The sequence below is a fragment of the Schistocerca americana genome, chromosome 5 (assembly GCF_021461395.2).
Source record: "Schistocerca americana isolate TAMUIC-IGC-003095 chromosome 5, iqSchAmer2.1, whole genome shotgun sequence".
In the NCBI taxonomy this organism is placed as follows: domain Eukaryota; kingdom Metazoa; phylum Arthropoda; class Insecta; order Orthoptera; family Acrididae; genus Schistocerca; species Schistocerca americana.
Genome location: NC_060123.1, coordinates 158,386,017 through 158,403,044, shown reverse-complemented (window position 1 = coordinate 158,403,044; position 17,028 = coordinate 158,386,017). Strand labels below are relative to the sequence as shown.

The 17,028-nt window shown below is 42.8% G+C and overlaps 1 protein-coding gene across 1 annotated transcript in view; it reads right to left on the bottom strand.

Moving 5' to 3' along the window:
- Positions 1-17,028, bottom strand: part of LOC124615759 (E3 ubiquitin-protein ligase MIB1-like) — a 92,635-nt gene that overhangs the window by 45,654 nt on the left and 29,953 nt on the right. The window lies entirely within an intron of this gene.

The window sequence follows — 17,028 nt, the reverse complement described above, 5'->3', positions numbered from 1 at the left end:
TTGGCCTTTTTCTGTTAGAAAAACGTTAGGTCAGCTTCTCTTTTATCATTCATTTACTTCAGTCATGATACATATTTATGGAGACAATAGCCTTTTTAGCATTTTTAATTAACATAATAGCTGTTATCCAGAATTTTATGACACCAGTTTTGACACGTCATACTGTAATCAAAATTATGCATCATAAATATATACATTATTCAAAATGTTAAACTGTGGTAGCAAAAAAACTAAAATACACTAGTTTTAAGAAAGTTATTCGTTTTAATGTGAAAACAGCAATTGTTATAAGAGAAGGTAAATGAATAAATTCAAAGTTTGAATTTGAGAGAAGCTCCATACATCATTTTGAACCAAGAGAAAGCAATGGCCAAAGGAATAAGGATACATGTGAACTTTCGTTCAACATTGGATTGAGAGATGGTTGGTGATATCGAAAATGGATCACGCCGATCTGGTAATTGGTTATAGCCAAATGGTCGGTGACAACAAACATAAGCCTCATTCCTAAATGCAGCAAAGGAACTTGGTACAGTCATCTCAAAATAAAAAGCCTTAACGTATACATGAGAATCAGTAGCGCAAGTATTCAATCATGTAATTTTATGTTAATCTTTTTTATGATTACCTTGAAAGAAGGAAAAGTATGTCCCTTAAAAGCAAAGTTTTTTTCGTGGGATTGATAACATTTCATTTATTTTTAAAAAAATTGTAGACAACGATGGTTCTGGTGGAGTTATAACAACAAATAAATAAAAATTCTACCGACGTAAAGAAAGATGCTTTTAGTTTCGTAAGACTAGAGAGTTGTCATTTTCAATTAAGAGTGAATTGTCAAGTGCCATACAGAATTATAGATCTCTAAATGTCCTACATTAAATCTTGGCTAAATTGTAATGCAAATTATTAGAACTGTTACTTGTATGTCACTGATTCAAACAGCAGAGCTGGAATTGTGTGTGTGTGTGTGTGTGTGTGTGTGTGTGTGTGTGTGTGTGTGCGTGCGTTTTCCGCTTTATGGGCGCTCAACGGTGTCGGCGCCCTCGATGATTTTTCCTGCGACTGTTCGTCGCGTGTGGTACATCATACATGCTTCTGTAATGTTCTTCGTAATACGCGTCAGTTCTGTCATGAATTTACAAGTAACGTTATGTTTGGCTTCTTGCGACTGTGATGTTTCTCTTTTTCGTGCGGGTAGGTCTTTGTCCAAATTTTTATTTTGACCGTAGCGGTTTAAGGGAAACTTCCACTTGTGTGAAATCAGAAAATACGCAGTACTTTTTTTCCTTGTTTTATTGAAAGACTTTGTAACTGCGGATATACAGTCTACAATATGTAAGGGGAAACAGCTCAGTGCACCCCGGAAGCGGCGAAGGGCCGGCAGGAGCGCAGGGTAACGTGATGCTGCGCGCCCTAGTCAGCCGGCGGCAGGCGACGGGACTAAATTCGTCACACTTGGCTCGCAGCCATACTAGGCCCGGCCAGCGCCGCCTGTATTTTCTGAGGCGGTATTTCGGTGCCCGCCGCCTGTGCTAAATAAGGGGCGCGCCCAGCTGGGCCACCGGCCTTGACTCGCCACCGGCACAGTCCACTGTCACTGCTTGCCGTAAAGAGCAGTGTCTGCAGTTCATGCCATCCGTGTTACTCACATCCCTCATTATTATTATTCTTTAGCTTAACGCATTGGCACGATTAGAGTTGGTACAATAAGATAGCAGATGCACACGAGGAAAATAATCGGCAGTGAGTTTGTCAGATAACACGTCAAAATTTATTTCGTGTGGCTGCGCCACTTCTCTCTGTGGAGGGCGTGTTTGCTTGTCACCCTGTGGGACGCGCCTATTAGAATACCTCTAGACCAAGTTACCTTGCTTCCCTGTGAGCTACGGCCGCACAGAAAACGTACGCAATGAATCCAGCACTCTCCGTGTAGGCTTACTGTTGCTGTTTTCGTTGTGGTCATCAGTCCGAAGACTGGTCTGATGCAGCTGTCCATGCTACTCTATCTCGTACAAGCCTCCGAATAACTGCTGCAATCTACATCCTTCTGAACCTGTTTACTGTAGTCACCTCTTGGTCTCCCTCTACGATTTCTAGCCCTCCCTCCCCCCCCCCCCCCCCCCCCTACTCCCAACCCCTACTTACCTCCAATACCAGATAGATGACCCTTTGATGTCTCAGAATGTGCCCGGCTAACCAATCCCTTCTTTTAGTCATGCTGTGCCAAAAATTTCTTTTCTCCCCAGTTCTATTCACTACATCCTCATTACTCATGGTTATGCGATCTACCTATCTAATCTTCAGCATTTTTCTGTTGGAATTATTACTTTTTTCTTGAACCGTAAGAGTATTTCGTCTGTCTCACACATATTACACGCCAGATCTACCAGTGGTTCGGCTGCATGTCGTCTACTCCAGTGGCCTTTTTTTTCGACTTAGGTCTTTCAATGTTCTGTCGAATCGTTCTCTTTCAGTGCTCTGTCGAATCGTTCTCGCAGTGTCATATCTCCCTCATCTCATCTCCATCTACGCCCTCTTCTCTTTCTATAATATTGCTCTCAAGTTATTTCCCTTGTATAAACTGTCTATATAGTCCTTCCACCTTTTAGCTTGGAAATTCTTTGCTTAAGGCTGGTTTTATATCTGAGCTCTTGGTATCCCATAACTGCTTCTCTTTCCCCCAAGGGCCTCTTTAATTTTCCTGCAGGCGACATCTATCTTTCCCCTATGAAATATGTTCCTAAATTCTTATATTTGTCCTATATTCTGCCTGCTTAGCCATTCTGCACTTCTCGTCAATCTCATTTTTTAAACTTTTGCATTCCCTTTCGCCTACTTCATTTGCTGCATTTTTATATTTTCTTCTTTGATCAAATAAATTTAATATCTCATGTGGTATCCAAGGATTACTGCTAGGCCTTATTTTTAAAATTGAGGGTGAGACCACATGCAGAGAACCAGTCAATGATACTTTTAAGAACTCTGTTTACATTTCTTCTGTTTCTGTTTGTATACTTGAATTGATTAGAATACTAGTGTCATCTGCAAAAAGAACTAATTCTGCTAGTTGTATACTAGATGGAAGATCGTTTACATATGCGAGGAACAGTAGTGTACCTAAGATTGAACCTTGTGTTACCCCATATGTGATTTCTCCCCAGTCAGAATTATGTGCCTGGATTATATTCCTTGAATCACTAAGTACAACTTTCTGTGATCTTTTTGTCAAATATGACATTATCCATTGGTTGGCCATACCATCAGTGCATACTGTGATTCACACATTCAAATGCCTTAGAGAGGACGCAGAAAACACCAATCGATGCTATTTTATTACTTAATGCTTTTAAAATCTGGTTAGTGAATACATAAATGGCATTCTCAGTCGAGCAACACTTCTGAAACCCTAACTGTGATTGCTAAGGGTACTATTGTTGTTAAGGTGAGATACTATTCAAGAACACATCACCTTCTCAAAAATTTTGGAGAGTGATGTCAGCTGTGAAAGAGGTCAGTAATTATTGACATCTCTCTTATCACCTTTCTTAAAGAGGGGCTTAACAACGGCATATTTCAGTCACTCTGGAAAAATGCCTTGAGATAGTGATGCATTACATATTTCAGATAAGACTAGGCTTATTATATGGCACAAAATATTTAGTACTCTCTTGAAAACACCCTCAAAGCCACATGAGATATTTTTGAGAGAATGCATAATTTTCTTAATCTCTGAAGCAGAACTTGGTAATACACTCATATGATTGAATTTCATGGCTGTTACATTTCAACGTAATGCCGTGATTTTGCTCTTGAGCTGATTGTCCCTATACTTTCTACTATATTTAAGAAATGATTGTTAAATGTACCTTCCATTCAGTTCAATAGTGCTGTTGTCTTGTTCTGTGGCTGGTTCTCCTGTCTCTCGCTTCACTACATTCCATATCGCCTTCAGTCTGTTGTCGGAAGTACTGGTTTCTGACATTAGGTGTAAGTTCTATGATTTTTTAATAACCTTTCTTAGTAATTTTAAGTATTTTTTGTAGTGTGCAAGTACTGCAGGATCCCTGCTTGTTCTTGCCAAAAGATAAATTTCCCTTTTCCTTTCACAAGATACTTTAAACCCTCCAGTGATCCATGGTTTTTTAAATGGTAGTTTAGTGTCCTTTCTGACTAGCTTATGCGGAAACCTTTTTTCAAATAATGAAATGAATTTATCATGGAGTAGATTAAATTTTTTGTTAGCATTTGGTTCATTGTAAACTACATCCCATGTCATCGCTTGTAAAGTATTCCTAAAAACATTTGTCCTGGAGTCATTAATTATTCTAACTGATTTCCACTAAGAAGTATCCATACTGTAGGGATGCTACGTTATTTATCTTAACTAACTGTGCCTGATTATCAGAGAGACCATTTGTTACTGGATCAACAGTTATTTTCTTACTTTGAGCTTCATCAAAGAAAACACTATCAATTAGAGTCCAACTGTCTTTATCCACCCGTTTTGGAAAGTTATTTACTGAGACCAAATTGTAGGATCCAAATAAGGTTTCCATATCATTTTTGCTATCAGAATTCTTTAGAAAATCTACACTGAAGTCATCACAGACTATGAAATACTTGCTGCTGTCTGACAGATAGCACAGTAAGGAATCAAGATTACTCATAAACAGCTCAAAATTTCCCAGTGGGGTGTATATACAGTTGCCGTTAAAAGTGAACTGTTTTTCAGCATGCACACACTTCTATGTGCTGATCACTTGTCCCATTGTTTTCGAACTTGTGTTCTGTCTTAATGTATGCAACAACTCCTCCTTTTCCTATGTTATTTCTGTGTAAGTAAGCTGCAACAGTGTAATGCAGTTTATCTAACCCTGTAGTTATGTGGTGCTCAGGCAGGCACGATATGTCTATCTTTTCAGAGCTCTCTAAATTTCCCAAACAGACAAGAAGCACTTCTACCTTACAAGTCAATCCTCTAATACTTTGATGAAATGAGCTAACGATACTTTTCTGTGCATTATTAAGAATTTTGTCAGGCTCTTCTGTTATTTTCAGTTCTTTCGAAACAGGGTGCCTGAATCCTGATTCTAACCTAAAATAGATGCTCTCGTATGTTACCTCCAAGGAGCTCAGCCAACCTATCTTTCCCTCTCCTATTCAGGTGTAGGCCATGTCTAGTATATCCCCATGTCCTAATTGTAACAACAGGCGCTGCACTCATATGAGATTTTGTTTCAGTTAACAGCATCCTGCTCAACTCTGTGTTCACACGGCTCAGAGCAGCATTTACCCAGGGCCGGTCATGGGGCTGCAGGACCTTCACATTTGTGTGTGCTGTTGCTGTTGCTATTGCTATTTCATCCGTGCCACCCCTAATGTAGTAATTACTAGTATTAGCCAGGCTGTTCCCTGCTTCACCAACTATAATAACCTCATCCCCCTCGCCAAAACCTTTACACAAATTCCCACACCCTCTGTCACCTGGCTAAGGCTAGTACCGTGCTTCGCAATACTTGTGGCCTGGTGCCCTGTCCCTAATTTGTCCTGCACCAACTGGCCTACACCCTTCCCATGGCTGCTACCTAGCAGCAAGACCCTTTTCTTCCTACTCTTCTTCGATACCGACCTATATTGACTTTCTTTGCTAGAAGCCTGTTGCACGCTACTGTCACCTATAGCTGGAAGAGGCTATTTCCCTCTTACTTCAGGTAACAAGTCAAATTTATCGGATACTGTTAGCCCAAGTGCAGACGAAGTTGAAAAGCTGCTCCTCTTTTGCCCATTGCTTGTTACCTTTACCCACTTCCCGAGATCTTTTTCCTCCTTCAGTTCATCTATTTCAAATTTCGCGTGATCTAATTCTGCCTGAATGGCACAAATCTTTGCCTCCTGCTCAACGATTCTCTTGTCTTTTTACAAAGCCTACAGTCCCATGGGAGAGCCTTGTTGAGTTCCCCATTTAGTTCTCCACTACTACATCCTACGGCAACATCCACACTTATCACGAACTGCAACACAGATTACACGCTTAAAAATAGAAATAAATCACTTAACACACCTTACTTTACAAGAATTGTCGTTACTTATGAGCAGCAAATATTAGGCCTACAGGTTAGCGCTTCGGATGTATGATAAAACGTAAAAAGTTATTTATTTCCGCTTACTATAAGAACCTAGCATTCACTCAACTGCAGTTCTCGGTGAATTATCTTAATCACAAAAGAATGTAACTTTATTGTACCAAAACAGTACGTAAAGAACCGACAGGTGCGAAAGAATCAAACAAATTAAGATTTATGCTACTTTCCGCAAATACGAACTTAACAGTGAATGGACACACTCAAATTAAATTGTTTGAAAGGAAAACAGAACAATTAAAATGAGATTCTCTAACTTAATTGTGCCACAACTTAAACAAATATGCTATTAAAGTCCGACCTCGCGCTCTTTTAGCGTTTTCTGGACTAATATGTACAGGACAGTGATATCTTTAATCGTAACCTTGAAAAAGCACTCATACTCGTATTCAATGAGTAATTTTTAATAAACTAATAGTCATTACAATCTAAACTTATCTTTACGAGAGCGCAAAAACTCTGAAGTCTCGCCTGGTGCACGGCTGCCAACCTGTTCCATCGTATTCAGATTAGGCGAACTTTGTTGTGGCAAAGACATCAACGTGAGCTCAGTCTCATGCTCCAGAAACCACAGCAGCCCGATTGTGGCCTTACGACTCACAAGACATTTATCCTACTGGAAGGTCCCAACGGCCTCGGAGAAGAAATGAAGGGATTCACGTGATCAATAATGTTCTGTTGTTCACAGCCGTCATCGTCCCTTTGACTGCTACCACAGATCCCACGAAAGGCCAGGTGAATATCCCCCACAGCGTAATACTGCCTCCACCGACCTGCGTCTGTGCAGCAGTGTATGCTTCCAGAGCCGTTCGCCAGTTGTCGACCTGGTGTAACAAGAAATGTGTTTTATCCGACCAACTGACACGTTTTTTCAAATGATTCACGATCCAATGATCTGGGATCCACTGCAATCGTAACTGACGATGTTGTTGGACCAAATGGTAACACGCATGGGACGTCTGCTGCAGAAACCCATGTTTAACACCCATGTTTAACAATGTGCACTAGACGGTGTGCTCTGAAACACTTGTGCTGCACCAGAATCGTATTCCGTTGTCAGAGTTGCCATGTACCCTGGTTCACAGAGAGAGCAAGTGCTCCAGCCTTCATGTTCTGTGAGTCCAACACCTTGACGTCTACTCGTGGCTGCATCGCCCTCCTTCCATTGTCTTCCCTCCGCTTCCCATATATGCTCACGGCAGTAGGGCGCCGTTTCCGAGCTGCTCGTTCTCAGGCGTTGAGCTTTAATAATCTGACATTCGCCAGAGTCGCTTATGTCAGCGTATCGTCGCTTGAATAATTCTCCAAATGTTCCTTCCCGCTTCTATACTGACCGCATCATGTGGTCGCAACGCCACGAGGTAGCATTCAATCACGCGCTGGGCAGTGTGCACAATGTTTTGGTCCATCATTGTGTCATATGAAACAGGAACTCCTATTCGATATGGCAAGCTAAGCTGACTCAGTACATTGTACGGTGTCTGTTCCGTTAACTGAATCTGACGATGATATTTTCGAAACGCGTCATTAAAAAGAGTAGTCACAAAAATACCGGTGGCTATTTTACTATTATCATAGCGTCCAGAACAGCTATTCCAATACTCCTATCTAGCCTCCAGCGACTTTCTGAAGCGCACTCTGCAACATGGATCCAGACAAAGATAAGTTTTTGCCCGCGTACTTATAAATTATTCCCACACTATCTCGTTAGTTTCTTCATTTCGCGTCTTCTTCGACTTTCTTTTCATTTGACCATTCCCTTTCATCCACTCATCCCGTATCCTAGCCTTGTTTCTGAAAGTTTCATTTATTTGTGTTTTACCGCATTTCAGACGCAACATCATTTTGCACACAGAGTGTTTGTTAATCTTCTCGATTACATTAATCTTTTCGTTAACTGTTAGCGACAAGTACTACAAGTCAACTGAAACACACACACACACACACACACACACACACACACATATATATATGTGTGTGTGTGTGTGTATGTGTGTGAATAAATAGTGTTTACTTTAATACAGTAGTACTGTATAAGCTTTTATTCCGCGTTATATAATGAATTATTAATTAATCTTAAAATCTGCATTCCGTTTCCACTCAGGCACACTCCGCTTTACACAAAAATTAGCATACAGAAGTGTATTGTCTGCGTCGGAACTGAAATACACTCCTGGAAATTGAAATAAGAACACCGTGAATTCATTGTCCCAGGAAGGGGAAACTTTATTGACACATTCCTGGGGTCAGATACATCACATGATCACACTGACAGAACCACAGGCACATAGACACAGGCAACAGAGCATGCACAATGTCGGCACTAGTACAGTGTATATCCACCTTTCGCAGCAATGCAGGCTGCTATTCTCCCATGGAGACGATCGTAGAGATGCTGGATGTAGTCCTGTGGAACGGCTTGGCATGCCATTTCCACCTGGCGCCTCAGTTGGACCAGCGTTCGTGCTGGACGTGCAGACCGCGTGAGACGACGCTTCATCCAGTCCCAAACATGCTCAATGGGGGACAGATCCGGAGATCTTGCTGGCCAGGGTAGTTGACTTACACCTTCTAGAACACGTTGGGTGGCACGGGATACATGCGGACGTGCATTGTCCTGTTGGAACAGCAAGTTCCCTTGCCGGTCTAGGAATGGTAGAACGATGGGTTCGATGACGGTTTGGATGTACCGTGCGCTATTCAGTGTCCCCTCGACGATCACCAGTGGTGTACGGCCAGTGTAGGAGATCGCTCCCCACACCATGATGCCGGGTGTTGGCCCTGTGCGCCTCGGTCGTATGCAGTCCTGATTGTGGTGCTCACCTGCACGGCGCCAAACACGCATACGACCATCATTGGCACCAAGGCAGAAGCGACTCTCATCGCTGAAGACGACACGTCTCCATTCGTCCCTCCATTCACGCCTGTCGCGACACCACTGGAGGCGGGCTGCACGATGTTGGGGCGTGAGCGGAAGACGGCCTAACGGTGTGCGGGACCGTAGCCCAGCTTCATGGAGACGGTTGCGAATGGTCCTCGCCGATACCCCAGGAGCAACAGTGTCCCTAATTTGCTGGGAAGTGGCGGTGCGGTCCCCTACGGCACTGCGTAGGATCCTACGGTCTTGGCGTGCATCCGTGCGTCGCTGCGGTCCGGTCCTAGGTCGACGGGCACGTGCACCTTCCGCCGACCACTGGCGACAACATCGATGTACTGTGGAGACCTCACGCCCCACGTGTTGAGCAATTCGGCGGTACGTCCACCCGGCCTCCCGCACGCCCACTATACGCCCTCGCTCAAAGTCCGTCAACTACACATACGGTTCACGTCCACGCTGTCGCGGCATGCTACCAGTGTTAAAGACTGCGATGGAGCTCCGTATGCCACGGCAAACGGGCTGACACTGACGGCGGCGGTGCACAAATGCTGCGCAGCTAGCGCCATTCGACGGCCAACACCGCGGTTCCTGGTGTCTCCGCTGTGCCGTGCGTGTGATCATTGCTTGTACAGCCCTCTCGCAGTGTCCGGAGCAAGTATGGTGCGTCTGACACACCGGTGTCAATGTGTTCTTTTTTCCATTTCCAGGAGTGTATTTGTGCAGTTTGGCCAGATCTCCTAATTATACAAGTTCAGCTTTGATCAAGCTTTACTATAATTTCATTCTTGCGTCTCCACCTGTATTTTAGAAGATTTTAACGAGTACAATTTCATTTCATGTGAAGATTTTTCAATCATATATGAAGATATTCACTCATATTACATTTTTGATAGCGTTAGTTACTGTGTAGTAGATTTTGACTTCGTTTCTCTTATACATGGATAGGACTAGTCGAGTGTGATCTAGAGACACAAGGATAATTTCTAGCCACGAGGAATCAATGGAATCGTATGAAGTCATTTGGAATTCTATGATGGGGAAGTCTCCGCAGCAATAGTGTTGCCCGAAACCCAGCCACACTGACAAACTGAACAGAGTGAAACCATCGCGACTTGTGAAATGAAGTCGACCTTGGCACAGATCGCCAAATTCCGGGTTATGGCATGGACATTCCGATGTAGATAGGAACCAAGCAGAAACTGAGAGGAAAGAAATGCAGGAGAGAGACAGGAAAGCCGAGGCAGGTAGGAAAGAAGCACGGAAGAGAGCAAGAAAGGCCAAAGTAGATAGGAAACGAGCAGAGGAGAGAGATAGGAAGAGACGACAGTGCCACACAAAAAATTCGTTTCCCGATTGAAATCAATGGATGAAAAGCTGGACGAGGTTTCAATAGAAGTACAAACCAACGTCTCCAGGTTGGCCGAGGCTGAGTCGAATTTATGAAGGGAGAGTAACATTAACACCTCAGTTTCTCAAAGAATGCAGATTATAGAAGAAACAAATACGTCAGTATCCCAGAGAATGAAGACTCTGGAGGAGCGAACGGAATCTGACGCTATGGAGGACGTTCAATTCTTGGAAACTGAGTAATTTGCCTCGGTCAAACGAGATCTAGAGAAGAAAGAGAAAGACTAAGCGACCGTGAGTCGTAGAGCCAGTAATGCCCCTAGCAGAGAGTAGGCTAAGGGTCAATAATGAGTGGCATAACTGGCAGCGTCGGAGCCTAGTGGCTTGCCGTCAGTGATGCAAAATAGAGCTACTGCGAAGGAGTCGTGCGGCGTCTAGGTCTGCGTCTGCCAACGGACAGGACTTCGATGACAAGGACTACTCATCCCTAAGGAAATTTATCACTTATGCCGCAGGCGGAGACCTGCATGTTGAAACGTGGATTGGTCTGTCTGCCAATCTGAAGAGAGTGTTCATGCGTTGCCACATAAGTGGAGATATAATAATGAAAATTCTATCAGCCACAGGAAACCGGACAACTTTCGTAAATTCTGTATCCGAAATTAAGAAGCTGTACTGGTCCACTGTGGAACGAAATAGGGTGCGACTAGGTATCATAAAAACTCTACCAGTGGCAGGTACGCGCTTTCAGTCACACTCAAAGTATTTCGACGAGATCCTAAAATGGAATCAGCATGTCGACGATCCACACAGTGGTGATGAGATGATTCAATTGTCCACCAAGCCTTTGACTGCTACAGACGCGCTCGCTGTGGTGAGCGCAGCTTTGTCGTCGCCCTAAACCGCTATTCTGTGCACTGGCTTTATTGTACGGTCCAGCTCGCCTGCGCTGAATATTTCTGGAGCGCTGGGCGTGACGATTTCATCTGCTGCTCTGGGTTTCGCCGCTCTCAGTACAAAATAAATACAGTTATTCTAACAACTTAAGCTTTTCACTTTGAAACTCCTCTAGGAATAAATGACTGCATAGACAGACACAAGGATATGTCAATATTCTTTCACACCTAAGAATTGCATCTTTCCTGTTGATTTTAATAGGATGTTAGAAGCCTATGACGAAAGAGACATGTCAGTTTGGATCCATCTCAGTAAATTAGTATTCTTTTACAGTTACTTTTTCATAAACCTGTTCTCTCACATATATTCAAAACTGTAGAGACTCAAAAGAAAGAATGGATATATAAGTAATATCGCTCTAATACAGTGGCAGTCGTTGGGAACCACAGTAATAACTTTTTTGGCAGAGGTTGAAAATACCGGTTCAGTTGTAAATCTCTTTATTTTCACACGACCGGTTTCGGACTGTTATAAGCCCATCTTCACGTATCGTAGCTGTTCTGTGGTCCCCGAGCGCCGCGTGTACCAGACAGCACACCGCGCCTGGTATACGCGGCGCTCGGGGACCACAGAACAGCTACGATACCTGAAGATGGGCTTATAACAGTCCGAAACCGGTCGTGTGAAAATAAAGAGATTTACAACTGAAGCGGTATTTTCAACCTCTGCTATAATACTCAGTTACGGATATTCTCCCAACAGGACTGCTTGTAATAACTTTTTTGGTTCCACGTTTGTTGATTCCGTTCACGAACTGTCAGTGACTCAGTTGAGCGGACATGAGGGCTGCTGATGGAATACCTGTCACACGATTTTAAGAATATTATTTAGTGAAAAAATTGGATTCTTTCACATCTTACAATATATCTTCTGTCGATAAAGGACCGAATTTCTTTTCGTTATTCATCTTAGTTACTGTGCTCGAGTTGCATACAACACTTCACGAAATTTTAAGATTTTTGCAACGCTAAAAGCACAGTGCTTAGACTTTGTGTACGGTTCGTTTTAGGACGTTGATTGCTGCGTATGAAATGTAGTCAACATTTCGAAATTGTATTTAAATATATAGCAGAACGATGTCTATCACCTTTTTTGAGATACTAGTTTTTTTACAGCTACAGGGGGGCTACGTGAATTGGCGGCAATGCCCTTGAGTGAACATGCCGGCCACTACAAAATACATATCATCCAATTCTAAGGAAACTATTTGGCAAGGAAATTTGATTCTTTCACATCTTACACTATGATACCTTCGCTCGATAAACGACACAATTTATTTTCGTTATTTGTCTTAGTTACTGCACTGCATCCAGTTAAATAAACCTTTGCACGAAATTTTAAGATTTTTGAAGAGATAAAAACGCATTGTGTATGGTTCATTTTAGGCCACTGATCGCTGAGAACAAAATGTAGGCAACCTATCGAAATTTTATTTAACGCTAAGAGGATAATGATATGTATCGCTATTCTCGCCATCAATATATTTCCTACGGGAGGGTTGCATTTATTACGCCCAGTGTTACGTCCATGCGCAACGTGAATCATGTGGTTATAACACATACCGTATTTCATAAATGGTTCAAGATATAGAAAAGAGGTTTTTGCAATTGACAGCATGCAAAGAGATGTGTATACTGCCATATGATTAACATTTGAATCTTTTTTTTGTCTATCAAGATACAGAAGTACCTATAATTTTTTTCGATGGAATGATGTACTTCTTTTAACAGCATTTAATATCTCATCAAAAAAGAATGCTGTGGCACTATACACATTATTATTTACGATATTCTATGTGGGATACTCAACTTTAATCGAAACCTGTTTGCTGTTACGCCACAAGAAGTAATCGCTAAGTAACTAAATGTTTAATTATCTCTGTTTGCATAGGGGCCTTTAGAATGCACTATAGCTTCATGTAATGAGATCAGCTTGCCAACTATTTTTTCCAGCAATACTACTGCAATGGCCTATAAATGGAGGCGTCTGATACTCTACTTCAGTTTCTTTTATCATATGATGCCAAGTACCAGGTGTAATTGCCTGTCACCATCTTCATGATTTCTTGATCTAAACCACAATAGCATGCCATTACAGTCCAAGATGAAGATGAAAACACAAATACTTTCACAGCAGCAAACACACAAAGGTCGCTGACCACTCTGGGCAGAACTGCAGCTGCTTGAGCGCTCTACCTGCCCGCTAAGTGGCTTGCGCGTTAATACGTCCAGAGCAGTCCGGCCTTGTTAATACGTCGGGAGCACAATGGCGTCAGCAAGGGGGCGCAAAAAAAAAAAAAAAAAAAAAAAAAAATAAAGAAGCCGGGACCAGCCTCACAGTCCATGACTGCAGCGCCCAAGACCACTCGCCTAATCCCACGCGGCGCATAGAGCACCTGTTGGAAGGATCAAAGGCACATGTAACGCGTACAGAGCAGTCAAATGGCTAATACTATGTCATCAAAATGCAAGACATCTCTCCCCTGTTTTTAAAAGAGTAATCTGAAGACATTTAGATTAATCATAATAGACCTCGATGAGTACGACGGGAAGATAGGAAAGTGAGTTCTGTAACTGTATGAACCAGTTTGGAAATTCATAGCAGAATGAGTGTACAAGTGGCAACGCAAGTGAGAGCAGCAATGGCAGCCAGTCTCAAAATCAGAGGAATAATTGGAGACGTCAGAGACTCAGACATTATGAGGAGAGACCCTGTCCATGAAATGGCATGCAAGGACAGCCGAGGGAGCGGGTAAACGGAGCAGTGGGAATAGTTGAAATATGGAACCCAGCGCCGGACTGCAGTCAACAGCCTTCACATCCTGAAGTATGATTAGGTCGGAGACGACCTGTTGACCAAAATGGGTAACACCAAAGAAGCAGGGTGTTCCGCATAGCCTATGAAACTGGTTGTGATATTTTTTGGTATTTAGCAATAAGATTTCATATAATTTCTGTTTCGAGATTATTTTGATGTTCTTACAGTTTGCACATGTTTGCATCTTTTGAGCGTGAGTCTGGGGTAGAATGTTACGTAGAGCGCTGGAGCTAGATCCGCCTTGCAAATCATATTTTTGTTGTTGAAAATGAGTGTCTGCTAGTCCAAGTTTGCTGGTCTCTCGATCATATGGCGCGACAATCGCTTATTACATGAGCGTACTGCGTGTTTCGCAAATGTTTCAGATACTGAAGTGCAGCTATGAACAGCATGAAGCGCCAGTGGATCCTGACGATACGTATTATCTGTTCTCTTCAGAGCGTCAAGGACATGTAAGGTAGCAAAATGTGATGTGTCATTCATTTGAACGTGTATTATTTTCCGGTGCCTCACCTCAGTTTCTTTGAACATCCGGCCATGTGGTGTATGTTATGAGATCGTAAATGCTTCTTTGGAGAAACCATTAGTTTCTATCACTTAAATTAAGAGTTTGGAAGGATGTAGCCAATTGTATTGTGATGTGAGAGGTGACTTTCCTGTATGGCAAGGGGAATATTTATCGTTTTTATCTTTCGTGAGGTCACAGAGCGCCCTGTTGAGGTTATTACGAGATTTTTTCCTACCGCCTACTGCGAATTATGCCCTGGGGTACTTTCCAGGATGTTTTGAAGATCTGTCTGACTCCAGCTTTTGTCAATAAAACGTAAAGTGACCCTAGCCATATTTATGTTAGGATTTATGTCATTCTAATAAGTTCACCAGCCAGTGTTGCTGGAGTGGTGTCTAATTTAGATTACGCCGCCCTCTCTGAATCTGCTACGTACAGAGCACACACCACACACCACACTTAAACCATCACACAAACAGACCTATGGTAGGGCACCAGTATCTTGTTAAGATTTCTGGGGTAATGAGATTTGTAAATGAAGCAGGCAAAGAGGAATTCAAACGTCTCAAAAATGAGATCGACAGGAAGTGCAAAATGGCTAAGCAGAGATGGCTAGAGGACAAATGTAAGGAAGTAGAGGCATATCTCAATAGGGGTAAGATAGATACTGCCTACAGGGAAATTAAAGAGAACTTTGGAGAAGAGAGAACCACTTGTATGAATATTAAGAGCTCAGATGGAAACCCAGTTCTAAGCAAAGAAGGAAAAGCAGAAAGGTGGAAGTAGTATATAGAGGGTCTATACAAGGGCGATGTATTTGAGGACAATATTATGGAAATGGAAGAGCGTGTACATGAAGATGAAATGGGAGATACGATACTGAGTGAAGATTTTGACAGAGCACTGAAAGACCTGAGTCAAAACAAGGCCCCGGGAGTAGACAACATTCCATTAGAACTACTGATAGCCTTGGGAGAGACAGCCCTGACAAAACTCTACCATCTGGTGAGCAAGATGTATGAGACAGGCAAAATACCCTCAGACTTCAAGAAGAATATAGTAATTCCAATCCCTAAGAAAGCAGGTGTTGACAGATGTGACAATTACGAAACTAGCAGCTTAATAAGTCACGGCTGCAAAATACTAACGCGAATTCTTTACAGACGAATACACGAATGGATAAACTGGTAGAAGCCGACCTCGCGGAAGATCAGTTTGGATTCCGTAGAAATATTGGAACACGGTGAGGCAATACTGACCATACGACTTATATTAGAAGATAGATTAAGGAATGGCAAACGTACTTTCTAGCATTTGTAGACTTAGAGAAAGTTTTTGACAATGTTGACTGGAATACTCTCTTTCAAATTCTGAAGGTGGCAGGTGTAACATACAGGGAGCGAAAGGCTATTTACAATTTGTACAGAAACCAGATGGCAGTTATAAGAGTCGAGGGGCATGAAAGGGAAGCAGTGGTTGAATGGCTCAAATGGCTGTGAGCACTATGCGACTTAACGTCTGAGGTCATCAGTCGCCTAGAACTTAGAACTAATTAAACCTAACTATCCTAATGACATCACACACATCCATGCCCGAGGCAGGATTCGAACCTGCGACCGTAGCGGTCGCTCAGGTCCAGACTGTAGCGCCTAGAGCCGCACGGCCACTCCGGCCGGCGCAGTGGTTGAGAAGGGAGTGAGACGGGGTTGTAGCCTACCCCCGATATGTTATTCAATCTGTATATTGAGCAAGCAGTAAAGGAAACAAAAGAAAAAATCGTAGTAGGAATTAAAATCCATGTAGAAGAATTAAAACTTTGAGGTTCGCCGATGATATTGCTCTACCCGTCTCCATGCTGCCTCCACGGGTCGCAGTAATACACTACTGGCCATTAAAATTGCTACACCACGAAGATGACGTGCTACAGACGCGAAATTTAACAGACAGGAAGAAGATACTGTGATATGCAAATGATTAGCTTTTCAGAGCATTCACACAAGGTTGGCGCCGATGGCGACACCTACAACTTGCTGACATGAGGAAAGTTTCCAACCGATTTCTCATACACAAACAGCAGTTGACCGGCGTTGCCTGGTGAAACGTTGTTGTGATGCCTCGCGTAAGGAGGAGAAATGCGTACCATCACGTTTCCGACTTTGATAAAGGTCGGATTGTAGCCTATCGCGAATGCGGTTTCCAACCGATTTGTCATACACAAACAGCAGTTGACCGGCGTCGCCTGGTGAAACGTTGTTGTGATGACTAGTGTAAGGAGGAGAAATGCGTACCATCATGTTTCCGACTTTGATAAAGGTCGGGTTGTAGCCTATCGCGATTGCGGTTTATCGTATCGCGACATTGCTCCTCGCATTGGTCGAGAT